At 42.1% G+C, this 21,092-nt stretch overlaps 1 protein-coding gene and 1 long non-coding RNA gene across 9 annotated transcripts in view; one reads left to right on the top strand and one right to left on the bottom strand.

The window, feature by feature from the left end:
• FGGY (FGGY carbohydrate kinase domain containing) overlaps positions 1-21,092 on the top strand; it is a 389,879-nt gene that overhangs the window by 86,939 nt on the left and 281,848 nt on the right. The window lies entirely within an intron of this gene.
• Positions 16,598-20,320, bottom strand: LOC140700898 (uncharacterized). The gene is made up of 2 exons (XR_012079641.1): positions 20,178-20,320; positions 16,598-16,956 (listed from the first exon to the last, which is right to left on the bottom strand). It is a non-coding gene; the product is annotated as an uncharacterized lncRNA (long non-coding RNA).

Raw genomic sequence — 21,092 nt, 5'->3', positions numbered from 1 at the left:
TTATTGAGGGCCTACTAAGGCAATGCCTGTTCTCAAGAAGCTAGTTCAAAGACTAGAGGGAAAGTAGACCAATAAATAAATCAAGATAATGTAATATGTTATAGTAGAGGTGTACACAACGTACTGGAAGGCTACAGATTATTAACACAGAGCCAGGAGTTAGTGCATAAACCTGTTAGAAAGTGCTTTACAAATATAAGCCATTTGTAAGGATAAGGTGATGAAATTAGGGATCCCAACCTTCCAGTTATTCTCAAAGCAAGTAGAACATTATTTACAAACAGGTAAACCACAAAACAGGTAAAAGACATGGCAAAATGCTGCTTTGTTTCTTTTAGCACCTTGTACATAGGCTCACATAGTTGGGTCTCAGATCATATTTGCTGAACTGATCTGAAAGAGGCTCACATCTTCTCATTAGGAAACTTCAAATGAGCCCTAGAGAGATTTTGCTAGATCTGGATGGAGAAGGTGTGAGTCTAAGAAGACAACATGCTAGGCTGTTCCATGGGAGTGTTTGATGTCTACTCTGGAAGTTAGCTCCCATGCCCCTCCTACCCTCAGCCTGCCCCCCTCACCCCTTGGGTTGTTGGCTGGAAGAGTGGTAGAGATTTGGAGTGGGGCACCTTGGGAGTGCCCCTCATATCATGCGGTAAGGATGACCCGCTCTGCTCCTGGGAGTATATTCAGGATGATCTTCTGCTGGACTAAAGGATTCCACTTCTTCATGCTTTACTCCTAGTTCTTTCTTTTTTGAAATCTTAAATTTAGAATCACCCCAGCCCACCCCGACTCATTGTCAGTTTAATGCAGACCAGGCAACAGTTGAAAACAAAAAGGAAGGAAGAATATATAATGAAACAAAAAGCATTCCATCTCCTACCATCTAGGGATAACTTTTTTAATCTCTAAATATCTTGATGTATACTCTATTCTAGTTATTTGCAAATTCTGTATTTTCGAACTCACCAGCTTGCTAAAATATATTTGTAACCCCCAAATCAGTATTGATGGTGCTTTCATAGTCATCCTGTGGAGCAGTGAAAAATTTCTGAGTTTCCCTAATGTGCGTGTTCTCAACTGAGCTTGAGCAAGGTGATCTCCTGTCTTCTCTCTGCTCTCATGCTGTAAATAAGTGTTCTTTTTGCAGTCTAGTAATGCCCCATTTTTCTCATTTTTGTGCTTTTTGTTGGTGATTTTACTGTTTAAATGACCCCCAAGCACAGTGCTAAAGTGCTATCTGTGTTCCTAGGTGCAGAGAGGCTGTAAGGTGCCTCATAGAGAAAATATGTTAGCTGCACTTTGTCCAGACATGAGTTAAGTGCTGTTGGCCATTGAGTTCAATGTCAGTGAATCAATAAGATATATAAAATCATGAGTAAATAGAAGCATATGTGAAGCGAGGTTATGTGTTGATTGGTTGGTGAAAATGGAACCAGAGACTTGCAGGAACCTAACCCTGTATTTCCCCTAGGAACAATGGGTCTGTGATAGTGGACACTTTATAAGATTATAACCCCTGTAAATAAGGGGAACCAGTTGTGTATCTTTCTACTCTTCTTGCTCTCTCTTGATCTTTCCATCTCACACTACCTCACTCCATGTGTTGCACGTAGTATATATGTATTTGCTTAAATTACATGTTCATGTATTTAGCAATTATGGTGTCACACGACACACTATTCTGTGACATATCTTTTAACTCATCAGTTGCATTGGACTTTGGCCTCTTTGCTCTCAGATCCATTTATTGCCTCGTCCTGCTCTGTTCTGCCTGCCAGACGGTGACCCCTGCCCTCTGACAATTTGACACCAGTGGGAGATGGGAGGACTAGAGAAAGGAATGCCAGAGCATTTGTCCTTCACTCTCTCTGCCTTGGACAGCATCGCTGGCAGTGACCACGTCCCCTCCGTGTCTCTCTTACCTACTGGGCAGGTTCCCATGACTTCAGGTTCTGCTGGGTGACCCTGGCTCTTGGGTTCCAACAACTATTCCTCCCTTGTTGTGCTTTCAGCCAGTGGATAGGAGCAGCTTCCTGCTGTTGCTAATCTCTGAGTTTCTTCCATCGCCTGGGTAAAGCATCAGATTCAAATGCCAAGGCAAGGGAAAAAAATGAGAGTGGTAGCAAGGGTCCAGCACTAAATGAGAGAGGCCGTGAAAGAGATAAAGAGAGTCATCAGCACCAGGGCCATGCGTGTTGAGTGTGTGACACTGGACTTCGCGTGCACAGGTTAAGCAGCTGAGATGCCATCAGCAGCTGGAAAGCAGCCAGTGCGTCTCATCCTGAGCTTGTGTGTCTAGAATATGATGCCCCTAAACCTGACTGGCTCATCCACTGAGGGAGAAAAACAGTTCCACTCTGATAATTATTCTGACAGTGTTCTCACAGGGCCTCATTCCCTGGGATATGTAGTTTTTTCTGGCCTCTTTTTATTCCCTTCTTCACATTAGGACCCTTTCTCCCAAGAGTCTGAGGCTCCCTATGGGTCTCATATTCCATCCTTAGCCTCTCGTGTTGCCACAGTCCTTATTAAAAATGTATTTTCTCTGAGCCTTGGCTGCACCCCCTGATGTGTGGATTCACAGAAAGCCCTTCCAAGCTGAAAGATGTTTTTTAAGAACCACCGTACCAAGTGGCATTAAATATTTATCACCTGCCACATGTAAATCGTTCATCTATTTGCTGTGACTCTTAGCCCAAAAGGTTTCCTGTCTCTTCTCTGCTAATGTGGAGATCACCAAAAAGCTGCCTTCTACCTTTCTCTCCTGTCCCTGTGGTGTTTTCCTGTCCAGGAAATACAGGACATTCCTCTGTCCTCGAAGCAATACCAGAAAAGCTTGGGACTTTCAGTATTTCATTGGGAGGTAATGCAGAGTGATGATGGAACAAACCTCAGATTCTGAGGCAAGCAGGACTGGCTCTGCCGCTGGCAAGCTGTGTGGGTTCGGGACCCTGAGATTCACCGTTTAAGCTGATTGTGCAGGTGAAATGGGGCTGCACATGGATGGCACTCAGCACAGTGCCTGGCCCCTGGTGGGAGCACCATAAAAGGAAATGCTCTCTTCTCATTTTCTTTGGTCCTCTATCTGGGACTTTCCAAATACGTTCCTAAGCAACCTCGAATAAAATACGCTATTAATAATAACCCAGAGCACTCAGTTAGTCTTATTAAGTAAAACTGAAATATTGCTCAGACACCCTTCACTGTTTATGGAATGCCTTTGAAGAGAAAATTTTGGTTTTGCTAAAAACAACAATAACAACAACAACAAAAAAACCTACAACAGCTCTCAAAGACTGGTTTCAACCTTTGTTATTCACACCTGAAAACATACAGAAGTTTGGATAATTTTGGAATATGCATGTGTGCACAGCTATATGTATATATTTATTCTTTTTCTTTCTCTCTGTCTCTCTCGGTGTGTGTCTCTCTTGGTGTGTATAACTCTTAAAGAAACACATATAACTCTTAAAGAAACGTTCCAGCGTTTTGTTTTCTTAAAGTCTGTACTTCACATCATTTTTTTCCCCCCCAGAACTGTTTATCCTCACTCCAGACATGACCGTTGGAAAGGTGGCAGAAAAAACAAACGGCTGGTGTGTTTGGGGGCAGTCTGCATTCCTTTCAACTCTCAGAGACCGGGCTTGTGCTTGGGCTTTCAACCTATTTGTCCTGGGGCCCAACCACTTTGATTCCTGCTCAAAAATTCGCCTGTTGTTCAAGCTCACGAGAGCCTCTGCAGAGCTCTCTGGGGTTCACGAACTAGAGATCTATGAAGTGTTTGACTGTATTTGTAACTTTAACCAAGGCAGCCTTAACTGGGCTTTTGTTTTCTTATTTAACTTTTATCCTTGTAACGTTAACCTCATTTCATCTCCAAATCTCCATCCTCCCCCATCCCACAATTCCTGATCCCTCTTTTGTCCTGAGATTTCCCTCTGGAGTCAGAAGTATGACATTCAAATCCATCCTTTAAGAAATGTCTGAAATCTAACACACGCATAGAATTATGACTTTTTTTTCCCCCCTGAATTGCTTAGGAAGATTAAATAACGGTTTCAGAATGTAGAATTCAAAAAAGCATGGGCAGAAGTTACGATGTGGCTTGTGAGTTGGAGTGTGGATTGCGGAAAGTACCAGGACTCTTCGCTTGGCCTTGGGGGCACTTTTAGTTCGTCTGTGAAGGGCCAGGAGCCAGGGCTATGGATGGTTTAGACAGGAAAGGATTGGAGGGATCATTGCTTCCAGACCCTGAGCCTTGAACACTCATTGATGGTTCAGCCTCCTGAGAATGCAAGCAAGGGGCATAAGGAGGCTGAGGGAGTCTCCATGCAAATTCTTTAGCTCCAGTTTGCAGGATTGCTCTCCCGGCATCATGGAAAATACTTTGATACTTCCATCAGCCCTCACGACAACCCTGCGAAGGAGATGTCAGTATTTCTCTTCTACAGAGGAGGAAACTGAAGCTCTTTGAGGCGAAGGGAATTGGGGTTCTAACCAGGATTACAGTGAGTCTGGATTACCTACTTTGCAGATGGCCTTTCTCTCACCCCAAGTCCTTTTTCCTCCTTGGTTTGTATGGCCCTTCTTTGGAGCCATGATTTCTTGTAATACTCCAGCCAAAGGGAGGAACTAAGAGCTGTGTAGTATCCATGGTGATGTGTCTGGCCCTGTTTTATGCAGTATACGTCCATGCAGGGTGCAGTCTAATAGGAACCCTGTGAGAGAGTGGTGGTAGCCCCATTTTAGACAGGAAATCCCTGAGGCCTTGAGAGTGGGCTAATTTGCCCATACTCACATGGGACAAGGAGGTGACTCCAGGGTTGGAGCCCAGCTGTGACTGCAGAATCTTTGCCACGTAGGTGGACTTCCTGATATCGGGGTGAAGCCACTGGGACTAGAAGCAGTAGATACGTGGCAATCCATGCAGAGGTGTTGTGTGTCACACTCTATTGCAGTCTCATTTTATTTCTAGGGATTTAAGACAGAGATAGGCTTGCTTTCTTAGTCTGTTTCCTTGGAAACGAAGATAACAATGATGATGAGCATTGCTACCATATGTGAGTATCTGTGTGTACCAGGCACAGTTACTTAGTTTTTATTGATCTTTTATTCTTTCAGGTCAACCTTATAACATCTTCAAAGTTTTCTCTGATTTACAAAGATACGAAATTACTCAGAGAAATGGAGTCACCTCCCTGGCCCTCCTCACACTACTAATAAGCCGGTTATGTTGTGTCGTGTCCCTCCATGTATCTAATGTTTCCCCTACTAATAAGGGGAGGAGTGGGGATTTGAACCTACACCAAAACTGTTTTCCTTCCACTCAGCATATGGGACACACATCCCCGGGAACATATGTGGGCACCTCACGTGATACGTAGGACGACTTATAGTCACATAGGGAGAAGGGTTAAAGAACATTGACTCATACAGTTAAGAGGTGACACTCACCTTTTCAGCTGTCTTATAAACCATTTGTTTCCATCAAGGAGGAAGTCTTAGGTGCAGATATGCCTTTTATAACTTTCTAATACATCGTCTTTTTTTGGTTGTTTGTTTTTAAACTGAGAGAGAACAGGGCTCAGGCTGTGAGGCTTAGGCAACAGAATCTAAAAGCACACAGTGACATTTGTTATACTTTCATTGTATTTTAAATTGTTCTGTAATTAAAGTATTAGGGCGTGTTTATACACAAAGAATAATACAGAACACATGTAAGGTATAAAGCATATTATGATGGACATCTGTGTACCCAATCACCTACTGAAAGGTGACACACTATTTTCAGGTACTACTGGAACCTTCTGTGTAACTCTCCCCATCATGTTTTCTCCTTCTCTCTCCCACCAACATCTTCCATAATCACTGCACAATTGTCAAAATCAGGTAGTCACTCTTCATGCAACACTAGTATCTGATATATGGAACTAATTCTAGTTTTACGTATTGTCCCACTGATGTCTCTCTTTCTGGACCAGAACCTAATCTAGGAGCACAGTGCTTTTGATTGTCATATCTTCTTTGTCTCCTTTAATTTGTAACCATTCCTCAGCCTCATTCTTTATGACTATGACATTGTTTGAATCATCTGGCCGGTTATGTTGTGTCGTGTCCCTCCATGTATCTAATGTTTCCTCAGGAGCACATTCAGGATGCATTTTTGGCAGGAAAACTGCAGAAATGATGTATCAGGAGGCATGTGATGTTGATTTGTCCCATCACTGGTAACGTTAACCAGTGATGTCACTTAGTTAAGATTGTGTCTTCTAGTCTTTCCCCTTTGTAATTGATATTACCTTGTGGGGAGCTTCTTCGAGACTGTGTAAATATCATCCCTTTGCCCACTAATCTTAGCACCCATTATTAATCCTTGCCTGAGATAGCTATTCCTGTGGTTTTGCCAGGTGGTGTTTTTCTATGTTTATAATTCCTTCTATATTTATTAACTGGAGCTCATCTGTAAGTGGCTTTCCCCTTATCTCTCAATTGTTTATTCTTTTAATTATTAATACTAGTATGTACTTATGAATTCTTATTTTACTCTGTTGGTTATCATCAATTGTTACCATTATTTTGTTGCCCAAATGGTCATTGACTTAACCATCGGGAACCCCTTCAGATTGGCTTCTGTGTCCTTTTGACTTGTCCTCGTCTTTTCTTGCACACGTGTTTACTCTCAGACACCCTAGGATGTCACTTAGTACTTCCTTGCCCAGCCCTGGAATTAGCTGATTCTCCAAGGAGCCCTCTGAAAAGGTGACTCTTGCTGCTCTCCTTCCTTGCCTCCAGTCACTCCATCCACTACTATATGATTTATCCTCTCCCCAGGGTCCTGCTGCTGCTGTTGTTAAAGGCAGTGAGTATTCTTGGTTCTTAGGTTACTATGTATCAGACACCCCTCAGGCCCCATATCAGCTTCTCCCAGGAGGACAATAAAAAAAAAAGTTGCATCATTTCTGGCCTCAGCCGCCCTTGCAGCAGCCACGTGTGCCTAGACTCTGAAAGGCATCCCACAGGTATAAACGGGCCGTGGCTCACCTTGTGCATCACACTGCCCATTCTGAACCCTGGGACCTCCCTGGTGCTGCCCACTCTATCACTCTGGATGTCACACTGTGCCCACACATGCACAACCTGGCCATGTGGGGGAATTAATGCTTCCTTTCTCGCCATCATGGATGTTCTAAGACAGTTTATATGGCTGGGGGGTGGTACTATGGGATGGAGTCAGTCTCTTAGTGGGGCCAGCTTGATAATGCAACTTCATTTTGCCTTCCCTCTTTAGCTCTTCCTTTCCCTTTGTCCATCCCTCCCTCCTGCTCCCTGAGGCTATAATTTCTAGTATAGTACCAGTACTTAAACCCTCCTGCTAGGGGTCTGCTTTCTGGGTTTAAGACCCATTCTCTAGAATCCTTTAACTTCCACAATATCATATGTTCACTCATACATTTATTCCAATTCATTCATTCATTTAGAACTTACTTCTTGAGACCTTCTCCATGTGAGGCATTATAAAATGGGAGACCCTGATCACTTGGAACCTATTATAGTGGGGGAGACAGAAATAACCAAATAAACAAATAAAAATTTAATTCAGCTCAATGATAAGTGCTTGGAAGAGAATGCAACAGGGAGAGGGTAGAAAGGTGGTCGAATGAGGAATGGCATGGACAAGGGTAGTGTGTTCTAAGAAGGTGGCCTTGAACTGAGAGAGACCAAGGAGAAGAAATGAGCTGTGGGAAGACTGATCTGTTCAGAAGGAGGAGGAAGGGGTGTACACTTGACCTGTCTGAGGACCAGCAAGGAGGCCAGTGGAGTTCTTGGGAATTCTGGCCAACAGAGGAGGAAAAGGACCACTCCTTATAAGACCTTAGAGGGTGTGCTTTGGAATTTGGACTTTTTCCAGATGTACCCGTAGGCCACTGTGTAGTTTTGGCAAGAGTGACTTGATCTGATTTACATTTGAATGAGCTGCTTCTAAGAGCTGCTGTGTGGAGGACAGATTGTTGGGGGGAGAAGAGTAGGAACAGGCGAGAGGCAATTGCAGTAATCCAAGTGAGAAATGACTGATTTGGACCACAGTTGAAAAGACGTTGGGAAGTGTTTACATTTGGGATATATTTTGAAGTTAATGCTGCAAAGACTTACTGGTGTGGGGAAGGGGAGGTTTCAGGCCAAGAGCCATCAAGGAAGAATCCATGACCCCTCTATTCCCTTGACCTTGATGATAACCCGCATGCTTACACCTTTCTGACACTTCTGTCTGGGTCTCATGCACAGATTCCTCTTGTAGAGTCTCTTTATGTTAGTTTCCAGAGGCTTCTGACCTTAGTTCTTTGTTCTTTTTATTCTGTCTGGGATTGTACAGAAGACACAAACTTACATTCCTGTACAATCCCAGCAGGTAGCAGATAAGAGGCATTGGCTGAGATACCTGCACACACTGACATCATGTGACTGGGGGTGGCCACAGGAAACCACACAGCATGAGTTTGGTCTCAAGGGGGCTTCCTGAAATGAGTTCAAGAAGGGGGATGCTTGCCCAGTATTGCAAAGTCCTTGGGTGTTTTTAAGACAAACCAGAAATCCAGATTAAAAAAAAAAAAAAAACTCGCAATCTTAAGATTTTTATATGTTGGCTGAAACTTTTTTTAGAACTCTGTGGGGGCCAAACCAAACAAGTCTGCATTCCAGATGTGGTCCATGGGCCACTGGTTTGCAACTTCTGCCGAAATATTGTTTCTGGTGTAACTCAGTGTATATGGCTTGGTTTTATTGATTTAATTTATGAGCCAGTGGCTTCCAAATCTGTATTTCCAGCACTCGTCTTCAATATATAACTAGCCACTGAACATAGCTACATAGCTGTCCACAGTTATCTCCTCCTAGAATAGCGCAGATTCACATTCCCCACCAGCCTGCCCCTTTCCTACCTCCTCCATCCTAGTGATTCACTGTCTCTTCTCAGGGGTCCAGGCTGAAATGATACCTAGCTTCATTTTTGATGCCTGCCTTGCTAACAAACATCATATGCAGTTCATGTATTTGTCTTTTTTGTGTTACTTTCTAAGTCATTTTCAATGTGCCTTCTTCTTTCCCTTTCTACTACCATCTTAATTCGGTCATTTGGGTAGCTTTGGAAGGAATATAGTGAAGACTCCACTATTATACCCATTTGACAGATGATGACAACTGAGACTTGGAGAAAACTTCTAATTTTTCCCAATCACACAGTAGCAAGAGGTAGAGTGGCAGTTTAAACTCAAGCAGCATTATTGAAGAATGAGTGTTCTTCATCAGTACAAAATCATAGTTTGCTCATCTGTAGTACAGAAGATTTAAGTAACATGTGCATGATCTTGGTAATCATTCCACAGCATATATGTATGTCAAATTTTTGTGTTGTATACTTCAGTATATACACAATTGTATTTGTCAATTATTCCTTGATAAAGTTGTAAAAAACAAGAAACTGAATAATTCAGTGGTTAAATAAATAAATAAATGGCAAATGTATAAGAAGTGGAAGTGATCAGCTAAAATTGCCTAGATTTGCGTATAGCAGACCTCTTCTAGTAAGTTGACAAATATGTATATTTTCACCACCCTCTCACTTTGAATCTGTGTGTATCCTTCACCCTAAAGTGGGTCTCTTGTAGGCTGCATTTTGTAGGCTCTTGTTTTATTATCCAATCTGCCACTCTGTGACTTTTGATTGGAGCATTTAATCCCTTGACATCTATGGTAATTATTGATAGATGTGAATATATCTATTTTTAATTACGATATCTTGATATAAAATGGTGCTTGGTGAGTACTCAGGGGGTATTTGAAAACACATCTTTCCCTTGCACATTTTTAGCTCCTTGTTTTAGATACATTTGCTTCATCTGTGAAATCAGCTGAATCACAGAGAAGTTGGGTACAGGTTGTGAAAGTTTGGTATTCACATAGAAGACACTTTAACATCTATTTATTTACAAATAGAACATGTAAGGGAGTCCAGGTTTCTGAAAGTAAACAAAATTGACCCCTGTGACAGGGAGCCTGTTGCCTGCTGTCTCTAAGTCCTGTTTTTAGGTGTGGTTTTTTGTAGGTCATCTGCATCTTCTGGTGGCCTTTACCCAGCTGTCCCCAACAGACAGGCCTGGCCTGGGCTGGCTCAAGAAGAAGATACCGTCTGCCTCCTCCTCTGCATGGCATTTTCCAGAGGTTTTTTTTTTTTTTTTTCAATGGAAAACTGCTGGCAACTGCATTATGAACCTGTGGCAGTGCTCAGTTGGTGGTAATTTTTCTGCTTACTTTAAAGGGTAGCTTTTATTTTGGACAAATTTTAGTCATCCACAAGAGAGCAAGATTATTCCTTGGTACTCTGAGGCTCTAACTTCAAACATGACTGAAAGGCTTTGCAAGAAAACCTTTGGGATTTTTCCACCAAAAAAATATAACTGTGATGGGTAAGAGACTGGACTTTAGATTCAGACATTTCTGGGTGTGAGCCCCAGCTCCTTTCTCTGAGCCTATGTTTAATCTGTAAAATGGGAGTAATAATACTGCATAAGTCAATTGACTTAAATAATGCTTGTGAAACACTTAGTCAAGTACTTGGCTTATAATAAGCACTCAATAAATGTAGTTCTTACTGTTGTTGTTATTATATTAATTATGTACTTACTGGATTAGCTCAGGTAACCGTTCTTCAATCAACTCCTGTTATGTCTGCCCCCTGAGTAGCTCTCCCATTGAAGAAACTACTTGACTATTATTAAGCCATGCTTGGTCAGCATTCCTTCCCACTCAGTTTTGAATGAATGAATGAATTAAACAAACATGTTTTGAGTACCTTCTCAGTGCCAATAACTGCACTAAACACTGCACATTTTAGAACAATGTACTGAGAAATTTTACCTCTTTTAATTCCCTTTTTCAGACCAGCACTGCATTATTGCGGTTCCTCAAATGCGCCATCTCTCTCCCTACCTCCATACTACTGCACAGATTGTTCCTATGACCTGGAATGCGCCTTCTCACTTATCAAGTGGGCAGATTTCTTCCCTTAGCTCAGATCTTATCTGAAGCCAGTTGACTCCCCCAGGGAGGTGTAAGTACTTTTTCTATTGATCGCGTGGCGTGCTTTGAGTACATTATTCATTTGTAATATTCTCATGAGTGTGTGTATTATCATTGTTCACCTGTGTCTCTCCTCACTGGACTAGGAACACTTTGAGGGCAGGGACCGTGTCTGTTTACTTGTGCACTCTTGACAAAGTGCTTATAAAGGAGTGCAATTCTATTTTGTTGGTGAGTTGGATGGATGAGTGGATGAGTAGATGAGAGAAAGAAGAAAAATGATAACATGAATTAAAATAAACAAACAAATAAATGAAAGAACCAATGAAAGACGCAGAGACTTGACTGTTAAGACCTTAAGGTAGTGTCACACTTGTTGGGGAGACAGGAATGTAAACACTCTCAGGGTGTAGTGACGAATGCTTAGTGATCCTTAGAGTGTGAATAGTGAGTGGTAGTCCACAGCTTCTGCCTATAGATGTGTCTTGTTTCACTTTGTGTTTGTTTATTTAAAAAAAATTCAGGTACTGAATATAAAAATATAGACCTCCAGCTTTCCAGGTTTGGCAACACTGGCTGATTCTTCTTCATGGAACAGTGTCCTCAAGCTGGAGGAGGTAGGGGCTGCCTTCAGTGTGGGCCAGTGCTCTACAGTCTCTCAGCCTCACTCACTTCTGTTACCATCCTGCCCTTGAGTGCATTTGGCTTTGCAACCCCTCCTATATGGGGCTATTTAGAATTTCTCCAGGTGGGAAGTGAGAAAAGGGGACTGTTCCTTGTGGATGGAAGGAAGGAGGGCGTTGCAGTGAGTGAAGATGCCTCTAGATGTGAAGACTATATGGGCTATTGGAGAACTGCTGTAATTCCCATCCACCTGAAGCACACAGGACTTGTAGGGGACTAAAGGAGTTGGCTAAGGCCAGAGAAGCTGGCAGGGGCCCAAGCAAGGGGTCTTTTTTTAAATTTTTTCCCTCAGATGTTTGGATTCCAACCTATGGTAAATGGAGAGTAGTTGGGGAAAGGAGTGGTTTAAGCTGAGGAATGGCATAGTTGTCCCTTGTAAGGTGGATAAATTCCAAAGGGGAAAGAGTAGATGCAGGTGGACCTGATAGGAGGCTGTTCTCTAGTTCAGTGGTTCTCAGCCTGGGTGGCTTTTGCTTCTCAGGGAACCCTTGGCAAAGTCTGGAGACATTTTTGTTGGTAAAGAGGGGGTATGCTCCTGGCATCTTGTGAGGAGAGGCTAGAAGTGCTCCTAAACATCCTATAGTAACAAGACAGACCCCCACAACAAAGAATGATCCAGCCCCAAATGTCAGTAGTGACAAGGTGGAGAAGCCCTCCTCTTGTCCAGCTGAGACGTCACAAGGCCCTGAGTTCCGCAATGATAGAGTAAAGGGATGGAGTCAGTGTATTTAGAAAGAGGAAATCAGTGGGCCTAAGCGACTGATTGACTGTGTGTGTTTGAGGAGAGAAAACGAGGGTGAGCAAGTAGGGAGACAAAACTAAGCAAGATTAATTTAGTAAATAAAGAAGAAATTAGCCTGCAAATGTAACCAAAAGGACTCAGTTATCAACCTAAGCGTTCATGTCTATTGATTAAACAGCACGAACAAGCCCTTTCTCAGCCTTTTTCATCTTTAAGAATAAACTGGTATTTATAATTTTATTGGAATCTAGCAAACTTTGCCTATTTGGGGAAAAATATAGAAAAGTTTCCATTTTGTTTGTTTGGTTTTTTGTTTGGTTTGGTTTTTTTGCAAAAGAAATGTTGACTTTCAAGTTTTAAGATAAAGTCATGAGGCCAAGGTCAATTTCAATGCTGTCCCAGGTCACTTTCCTGATGTTTTTCTCCCTCCAGAGATTCCTTGATCCTTTAGTATGTAACTCTTAGAAAAATCCTTTGGAAAATGGGAAATTGTGAGGGTAACTATCAAAGCGTGTTTGAATTTTTCTTCTAATATGACTGTTTTGTCACTTGTTTTTACTCTTTAAGGGAAAATGGAATTTGGAGTTGGCAGCTCTTAACTTTCCTTGTGCTAAAATTAATTTGACCTCTTCTGCGTGTGAAGGAAATTCAGCTTTTGAAGGACCAGGAAGAGGACAGAGGGCAGGACAGAAAGGAAAGGTTGATTAATAGTGACCTGGGGGCGGCGAGGGGAGGGTACAGCTCAGCAGTACAGTGCAAGCTTAGCGTGCTTGAGGTCCTGGGTTCAGTCTCCAGTACCTCCATTTAAAAAATAATTTTAAAAAATTCTTTTAATTAAAAAAGAATAGTGACCTGGCATACTACTCAATCTTGGAGAAAAGTTTTTTTTAAAAGTCCCAGATCTTCACCACAAATACATCTTCGTCCAGATTCTCGCTACCTGGAAACATCTTATATCCGTTCAGGGTATATGGGTCAGGCAGGTTTCTGAGGAACGAGGTGCTGTGTACTAACCTCCACCTCCCCACAATCATAGCTGTTCTTTGTCTTTCCCCTCTGGAAACTGCCATTATGAGAAGAGTGAGAAGATGGGAGAGGGCTCCTCTGGTATTCATCCAGTACCCACTGGAACACCTGTGTCCATTCTGATTTGTCAGTGTATCGGCCAGAGTCCCCGCAAGAAACAGGTGGCTCACACCAATGGGGCAATTTAAGGAGAGTGGACAAGTGTGGGGAAACCACAAAGGATAGTGTGCAAGACCCCGGGGCTACCAAAAGTGGAGTTGGTACTATTTCTGGATCTCAGGGACAAGGGGCGGGTGTGTCACCAGATCCTGGAGAGATTGTGTACAGAGAGGCTCAGCAAGGGGACCTTTGGTAGAGAGTCTTTGCCTTGCACATCAGCAGGCAAGAGGCTACACTTCCCTTTTGCCTGCTAATATACCTCAGTGTCCCCCCAGCCATTGGCCAAAACCAGCTGGAGGTCAGAGGGCGGAAAGCCTTTTGGTGTGATCCACACCATCAGCATCCTGGGTCAGAAAGCAGGGTGGAGAAGGTTAGAGAGTGTATCTGGAGAGGCAGATGAAAGATGCCTGGGACGTTGGGGCATTCTTTCTGATTGGTTGGTTCTTGTGGTCAGATATCTGTGGAGGAGTCGAGTGGTGGGGGACGCTATGCTTTGGAGTCGGAGGGTCGTACAGAATCACGTCTGCTCCTCCTGCTCACTGAGCAATTCTCAGCACTTTTAAGTTCACCAAGCCTGTATTTCCTCATCATGTCATGGGAACAAGGCTCATGACTACACCACAAGGATTTGGGGAGGCTCAAAACAGCAACTATTTCAGCGCTGTTGACTGAGACTTGAAAAAGACTGGAAAAAGCTATAGTAGAGTGTGAGCAGTATACCTCAGTGAAGTTGTTTCTGTCTACAAAACAGACATAACTGTGGTGTGAGATTATAGTTGCTTTTTTTCATTATATTTTTTCAGTATTCCAGATGTCCTACCATCAGAAAAACACACTCATAAGTGCTATTAATAAATATATGGCTACTGCCCTCCAGATTATGATCATTGGATAGCATTGTGCTCTTTGCCTTACTGAGGTCTCCCTCCCCAAACCCCTGCCTGTTGTTTATAGAAAAGCTGACGTCCCCCAGGCCTCCCTGAGTCACAGAAGAGCAGGCTCAATCAGTTGATTAGGGCAAGCCTGCAGGCACTGCACTTGGGGGTAGGATGACTCTGACCACCTATGTTAGTGATTAGCTGAGATTATTCCTTCATTTCCCTTCAAAATTTTCATGGCTAAATAGAGTCTTTGGAGATGGTTTTGTGGGGGGTCATGCTGGGCCCATCAGATTGCAGGCATTCTGGTTAAAAGGAACTTCCCTTTTTGTTACCAAAGCTGTTGCCCACAGGATCATACCCCTGCCCCTCCATCTACTAGAAACCAATTACTCTTATCTAAGTCTCAGAAGGCAGCTTTAGAGAAGGAACAAGAACTGGTTAGAACTGACAGCCAAAGATGGTAGGGGATTTGACTTCCAGTGGACCTTGAACCTCATCATACGCTCATTATAATGTATAAGCGTGCTGAGTGACACACCCACCAGCGCCATGACAGTTGACGATTGCTATGACAACAACTGGAAAAGCCCATACAAGGAATGAAAAGCTGGAACAAGGACTGAGTGGCTTCATCACACCCAGAAGGAGGACATGATGGCAGAAGTCTCCCATAAAAGTCCATGTAGCCCGACCCAGGCTGAAGCTGTTTCTACTGAACATCTTGGCTCCCTACTTGAGCACTTTTCTTCCTTTTTCCCTGCTCCAGCTCTTTCCTTCCATTTCCCCTTCTGAACAAAAAAGTGGCTGTTCATTTTGTCTCTCTGCCTCTGCTATGTGAATTCTTTCACAGCCAGTGGCAGGAACCTACACTTTAATGGGCTTCCTAATTTAGGGGTTCCTCCATCCACTAACAAGGTGTGTGAATTCAGCGCTGCAGCAGAGCTGGCTGGACTCTGGCCAGACTGTAGTGGTATGTGTGTCATTTCTTGTGTTGTGACCACAGGCTCAGTTCTAGGGTCTCATCCCCAGAAAGCCTCTGCCAGCCCATCTATTGCTGCTCCCCTGAGCCTGCTCTCCTCTGAGTGCCCATAGCCCAGAGTTGTTCCCAGCACTTGGCACACTGTTTTACAATTACTTCCTCTACTAGACTGGGATCTCCTTCAGGTTCTTGCTGTGTTTTATTCATCTCCATATCACCAGCCTTATCTCTTGTTTGTAGTACTGCCTTCATTCCCTTTGCCTGCCTTCCCCTACATGGCTACATAGAGTTCTTACGCTCACGTACCATAGCTTCTACAACAGAGAACAGCTGATCCATGCTTTGTCTTTTCTCAAATTCCAAAATCCTGGGGAAGAATTGTGATTATTTCCATATGGGTCAGACTTACACCCCTTATTGAATCAACTATACCCTGGGGAGTGGTGTGTTATAATAGTTTCAGCTTTAGTTGAAGGTCCAGTCCCAGGGGACACTGTTGTGGCTAGTGGGGCGGGGTCTGTACAATCATGTCAGCTCTTATTTAAATCCATTGGTGGCAGTGGGGAAGAAGCATGTTATCAGGAATGTATTTATAAGAGGGCAAAACATTGGTTTCTGGAAGATGAAAGAATCTTAGACATTACACTGGTTTGTGGCCTTCTAAAGCTCATCCCTACCTAACAACGTAAACAGATATACATATATTGAAATTTCGTGGGGGCAGGAATAAGGAAAGAAATGTCTAAAAAAGTCTCTTTAGTGGGGCTGATGATGAAAAAAGGGTTGAGAAACAATGAGGCTTTCTTAATTTTTTGGTTGGGGGGAGTGAGGAAGGTAATTAGGTTCATTTATTTTTTAATGGAGGTACTGGGGATTGAACCTAGGACCTCATGCATGTTAAGAACGCACTCTACCACTGAGCCATACCCTCCCCTGAGAAACACTGAATTATAATGACAATAATAATACCTAACGCTTATGTGGTATTTAACAAGTGCCGGGAGCTTTTTTGGATGCCTTATATATGTATTATTAACTCATTTAACAGTATACCCATTTTACAGTGTCTTTATCAAGTAGGCTTGATTTCCTGCTCTCACACTCCTTAATAAAAATCCAAAGGTAGTTTGACCATGTCAAAGCCAGCATATCTTTAGTTCTGCAGATTCTTCTTCTTCATGCTGATTACCTTATGGTTCCGAGATCATTGTTGTAGCTCTAGACATTACATCCACCTTTAATGCTAGAAGACTGGGGAAGAACTGGAGAAAGCAGTATCTCCTTTTTTCTTTTTCTGTCTTCTTTTTTAAAAAATTTAATGAGAAGAGTAAAAGCTTTCCCAGGAGCTCTCCTACTGGACTTCTCCTTAGGTCTCTTTGGGTGGAATTAGGTGGTATGGCCACTTGTAGCTACAAGGGAGATAGGAAAAGGGAAGAACAAGATTGTCCTGGTTCAGTTTGATCTACACAACCTAATATGATAGCCCGCTATGACTATTTAAAGGGTTTTTTTACTGAGATATAATTCATATACCATAGTATTTACCATATTAAGTGCACGCTTTGGTAGTTTCTAATATATTTGCAGGATCATGCAGCCATTGCCACTATCTAATTCCAGAACATTTTTATCACCCTTGAAAGAATCCCAGTATCCATTAGCAGTCACCCCCCCCCATTCCCTCTACCCCCAGCCCCTGGCAACACTAATCTATCTTCTGTCTCTATGGATTTGTCTGTTTTGAACATTTCATATAAATGGAAGTATACAGTGTGGCACTTTGTCTTTGTCTTCTTTCAGTTAACCTAAATTTTTCAGATTCAGTTAAGTTGTAATTGCATCAGTACTTTAAAAAATCAGTTCCTTTTTATGACTTGGTAATAGTCATCTGCATAGCTGTACCACCTTTTGTTTATCCATTCATTTGTTTATGGACATTTAGGTTGTTTCCACTTTTTAATTATTATAAATATTGCTGTGAACATTCCTATATAAGTTTTTGTGTGAATATATTTTCCTTTCTCTTTCAGTTCTCTTGGACATATTTGTAGGAGTGAAATTATTGGATTATATGGTCACTCTATATTTAACCCTTTAAGGAAATGCCAGACAACCCCAAAGCAGCTGCAGCATTTTATAGATCCTGGTGGAAATGAATTAGGGTTTCAGCTTCTCTATGTTCCCACCCACATTTGTTATTTTCCATTTGTTGATTCTAGCCCTCCTAGCGGATATGCAGTATCTCATTGTGGTTTTGATTTGCATTTACAGAACAACTACTGATGTTGAGCATTTTTTCATGTGCTTATTAGCTATTTGTGTATCTTCTTTGGAGAAATGTCTGTTCTGATCTTTTGCCCCTTTTTTCAAATGGGTTGTCTTTTTAATTGCTGAGTTAGAGTGGCTATTTTAATTTAGATCACTTAAAATGAAATAAAATTAAAAATTCAGTTTCTCTTCTCACTAGCCCCATTTCAAGTGCTCAGTCACCACATGTAGGAAGTAGCTACACTATTGGACACTGCCTCCACAGAGCATCCCTATCATTTCAGAGACCTGTTGGACAGCACTGGCGTAGAGCTTCAAGGCTGATCACTTGGAGGTGAACACATGGCCACTTTAAACAAAATCAGGGTTTTGCTAAACTGAAAGAAGAGGAATATAACTGTAGAACATTCTTCAGAAAGAGTTAGATGTCCTGCTCCCCAAAGATATGGATATGAATATTCAATACATAGCTCCTGAAGATGCATAGAATTTTCCCAAGGGAAGAGCTGGGGCAGGGGGTGAGGGGTGAGTGGGAGTCTGACATGCTAGACCAGGGATTGCCAAAATTTTTCTGTGAATATTCATTAAACATTCTTCGCTTTGCTTCGATACGGTATTCGTCACAACTATTCAGCTTTATCATTTTAGTGAGAGAGCAGTCAGAGACAATATGTAAGTGGATGGGCATGAGTGTGCTCTAATCAGCCTTGATTTACGAAAACAGGCTGTGGGCTGGATTTGGCCCATAGGCAATTTTTGTGAGTAACACTGTGTAGAAAGGTATGGAAGTTGACGGGGGCCTCGCATGCTGGACAAAGGGAATGGTGGGATGTTCGGTGTGGCTGGAAAATAGTCGTTAGAGATGATGGTACAGAGAAGGCTAGGAAGAAAGACAATTAGATTAGAGGGGTCCTCAGTACATATCAAGGTTGTTTTGTTCTGATATTATTGTTTTTAAAAATACTCTAAGTGACAAGAAGCCATCAGAGATTTTTAAGTTGGAAATTATGCAATTATATTGGCTTTTTAGATAACCCTCTGGCAGCATTGTGAAAAGTGGACTGGAGAAAGGGAGGCTAGAAGCAAAGAAGGCCAATTAAGAGGCTGTCGAAAGCCTGAAAAAAAAGCAGTAGTATCAACCAAGTAATTCTGTTGATGAATATACCCCGTCTCCCTAATCATGTCAGGCTGTTTACAGTATACCTGAGACTGTGACCCAGGTTAAGTCTTTGTATCTTGGATACAAATACAGATCTGCTAATTATCATGCTAATTGCATCAGTATAGTGTAGACAGCCAAGCTGATAACCCTTGTCTTGACCAGCATCTTCTCTGTGGGCTGGGCAAGAAAACAAACTATGGTTACTAAAGGGGAGAGGGCAGGGAGGGATAAATTAGGGGTTGGGGACTAACAGACATCTATTACTATATATGAAATCGATAAACAACAAGGACCTATTGTATAGCACAGGGAACTATATTCAATTTCTTTTAATAACATATAATGGAAAAGAATCTGAAAAGAAAAAAATATATATATAACTGAATTGCTTTCTTGTATACCTGAAACTAACTTTGTAAATCAACTACATTGCAATAAAAAATTAAAAATAAAAAAAAGAAGCAATGCTGATTTAAATGAGGTGTGAAGAGTGGGACTTGGATATACTCTTTTCATATCCCAGGAGAGTCACCTGGAAAGCTAGAGAATTGGTGCTGAATATTATTATGAGAACATGGGTGACCTTTGGAAAACTGTGAGACTGAAGTTGAAGAGTTATTTCTTAATGGGGAATTGAGCTCATTCTCCATGGCTCAGTTCTGAAAGGCCCTTGGAGGGGAAAAGGAGACCTTGAGAACTCCTCATTTATAAAGTTAGGTCCAGAGTTAAGCACAACATGGAGGTTTACCTGGGAGCATCTGCCATCAGGGAAGATGAATTTTCCACATGGACTTAGAAAATTGCAAGTGCAAATTACATGTCCATGTATTTTTTTTGCAACATGGTAATCCTAGTCTGTGAGTACACAACATATTTTCAAAGCCAGTTTTGCAGACTGAGTAACAAGAACTCTACAATAAATGTTGCTAAGCTGTTGCTAGGTTGGTTTTCCTACTTGTAAGCCTATTAGTGCAGAGTCCTCTGAAGTTTAATTCAAAGTGGAATAATGTGTACTGATTTCTGACAGTCTTCATTATGTGACCATACTCATCAAGAAAGCATCATGGCTTGTTCACTAGTAAAGTCCTCACTGATTCCTGAAATTATGAAATATAAATTAAAATATAAGAAACAGCTTTTGGCTCTTCACAAAGCAGAATTAAACCTCAACCCAGGAATGAAAATAAACGAACGTCTTACATGCACAGCTTTTATTCTTTGGACGTCCTGACTTCAGATACCGTGAGCATCAGAAAATGTCTCCTGAACCTGATTTTGAGTGGCCAGACCTATGTCCAGTAGGAATTAGGAGTATTTCTAGGGGTGGAGCAGACAGAGGTGATAACATCAAAAGACACTGCCCCTTTGAAAGGGCCTGCTTTGTGAAGTCATCTCTCTTTCCTAGGGTGGGTGGTGGCTGGGTGTGTACTTGATCAGGGCCCTGTAGAAACAGAGGCCCTCAGCCTCTCCAGTAATTCTCCCAGGGCAGAGGCTGTGGCTCGCCCTGAAATATCAGTCCTTGACATTGTTCTGTGGAGGTGTGAGGAGAGGAATGAGGAAAGCTAATCCATTTTCTGAGCCCAACCCCCTTGAATAGGAGGGACTACCTGAATCCAGGGCATATGGAGCTCACTGAGGTTGTCCAGTTATTTTTCAAGCTTGTAGGCCTTCCCCAAATGTATTTTACCAAGTGTTTGTACACTGGCATTTATTAAGGGCAACACACGCTATAGGTATCTGATTTGTCAACCCTGAAATGCTCAAAATGTTGTGTTTTGGAGATCTCTTGACATCCAGAAAAGGTCTCTTGAATTTTTAAATTTCCTTTTTGCTCTTTAATGAGGCCAACAGAAATGCGTGATGCCAATGCCAGGCCCAAATTTTCCCCCAACTTCCTGGCCACCAAGAAGTATTTTGGGCATGATATGTTCTGAGAGAAGTGTGGCAATGGCACAATTCTAGGGCGTGTTTCTGATTTGCTTTACATATATCTGCTCAGTAAAGCTGTTTTTGAATGATTTGTTCAGTAGTCGTTAACTTTTTCCTTTTTTTTTTAATGAAACTTCTCAAATCTTTTTTTAGAACAGGGAAATCTCTTTGTGACAAGAATAAATA

This window comes from Vicugna pacos, chromosome 13 (assembly GCF_048564905.1).
Source record: "Vicugna pacos chromosome 13, VicPac4, whole genome shotgun sequence".
In the NCBI taxonomy this organism is placed as follows: domain Eukaryota; kingdom Metazoa; phylum Chordata; class Mammalia; order Artiodactyla; family Camelidae; genus Vicugna; species Vicugna pacos.
This window is presented reverse-complemented; position numbering and strand designations above follow the sequence as displayed.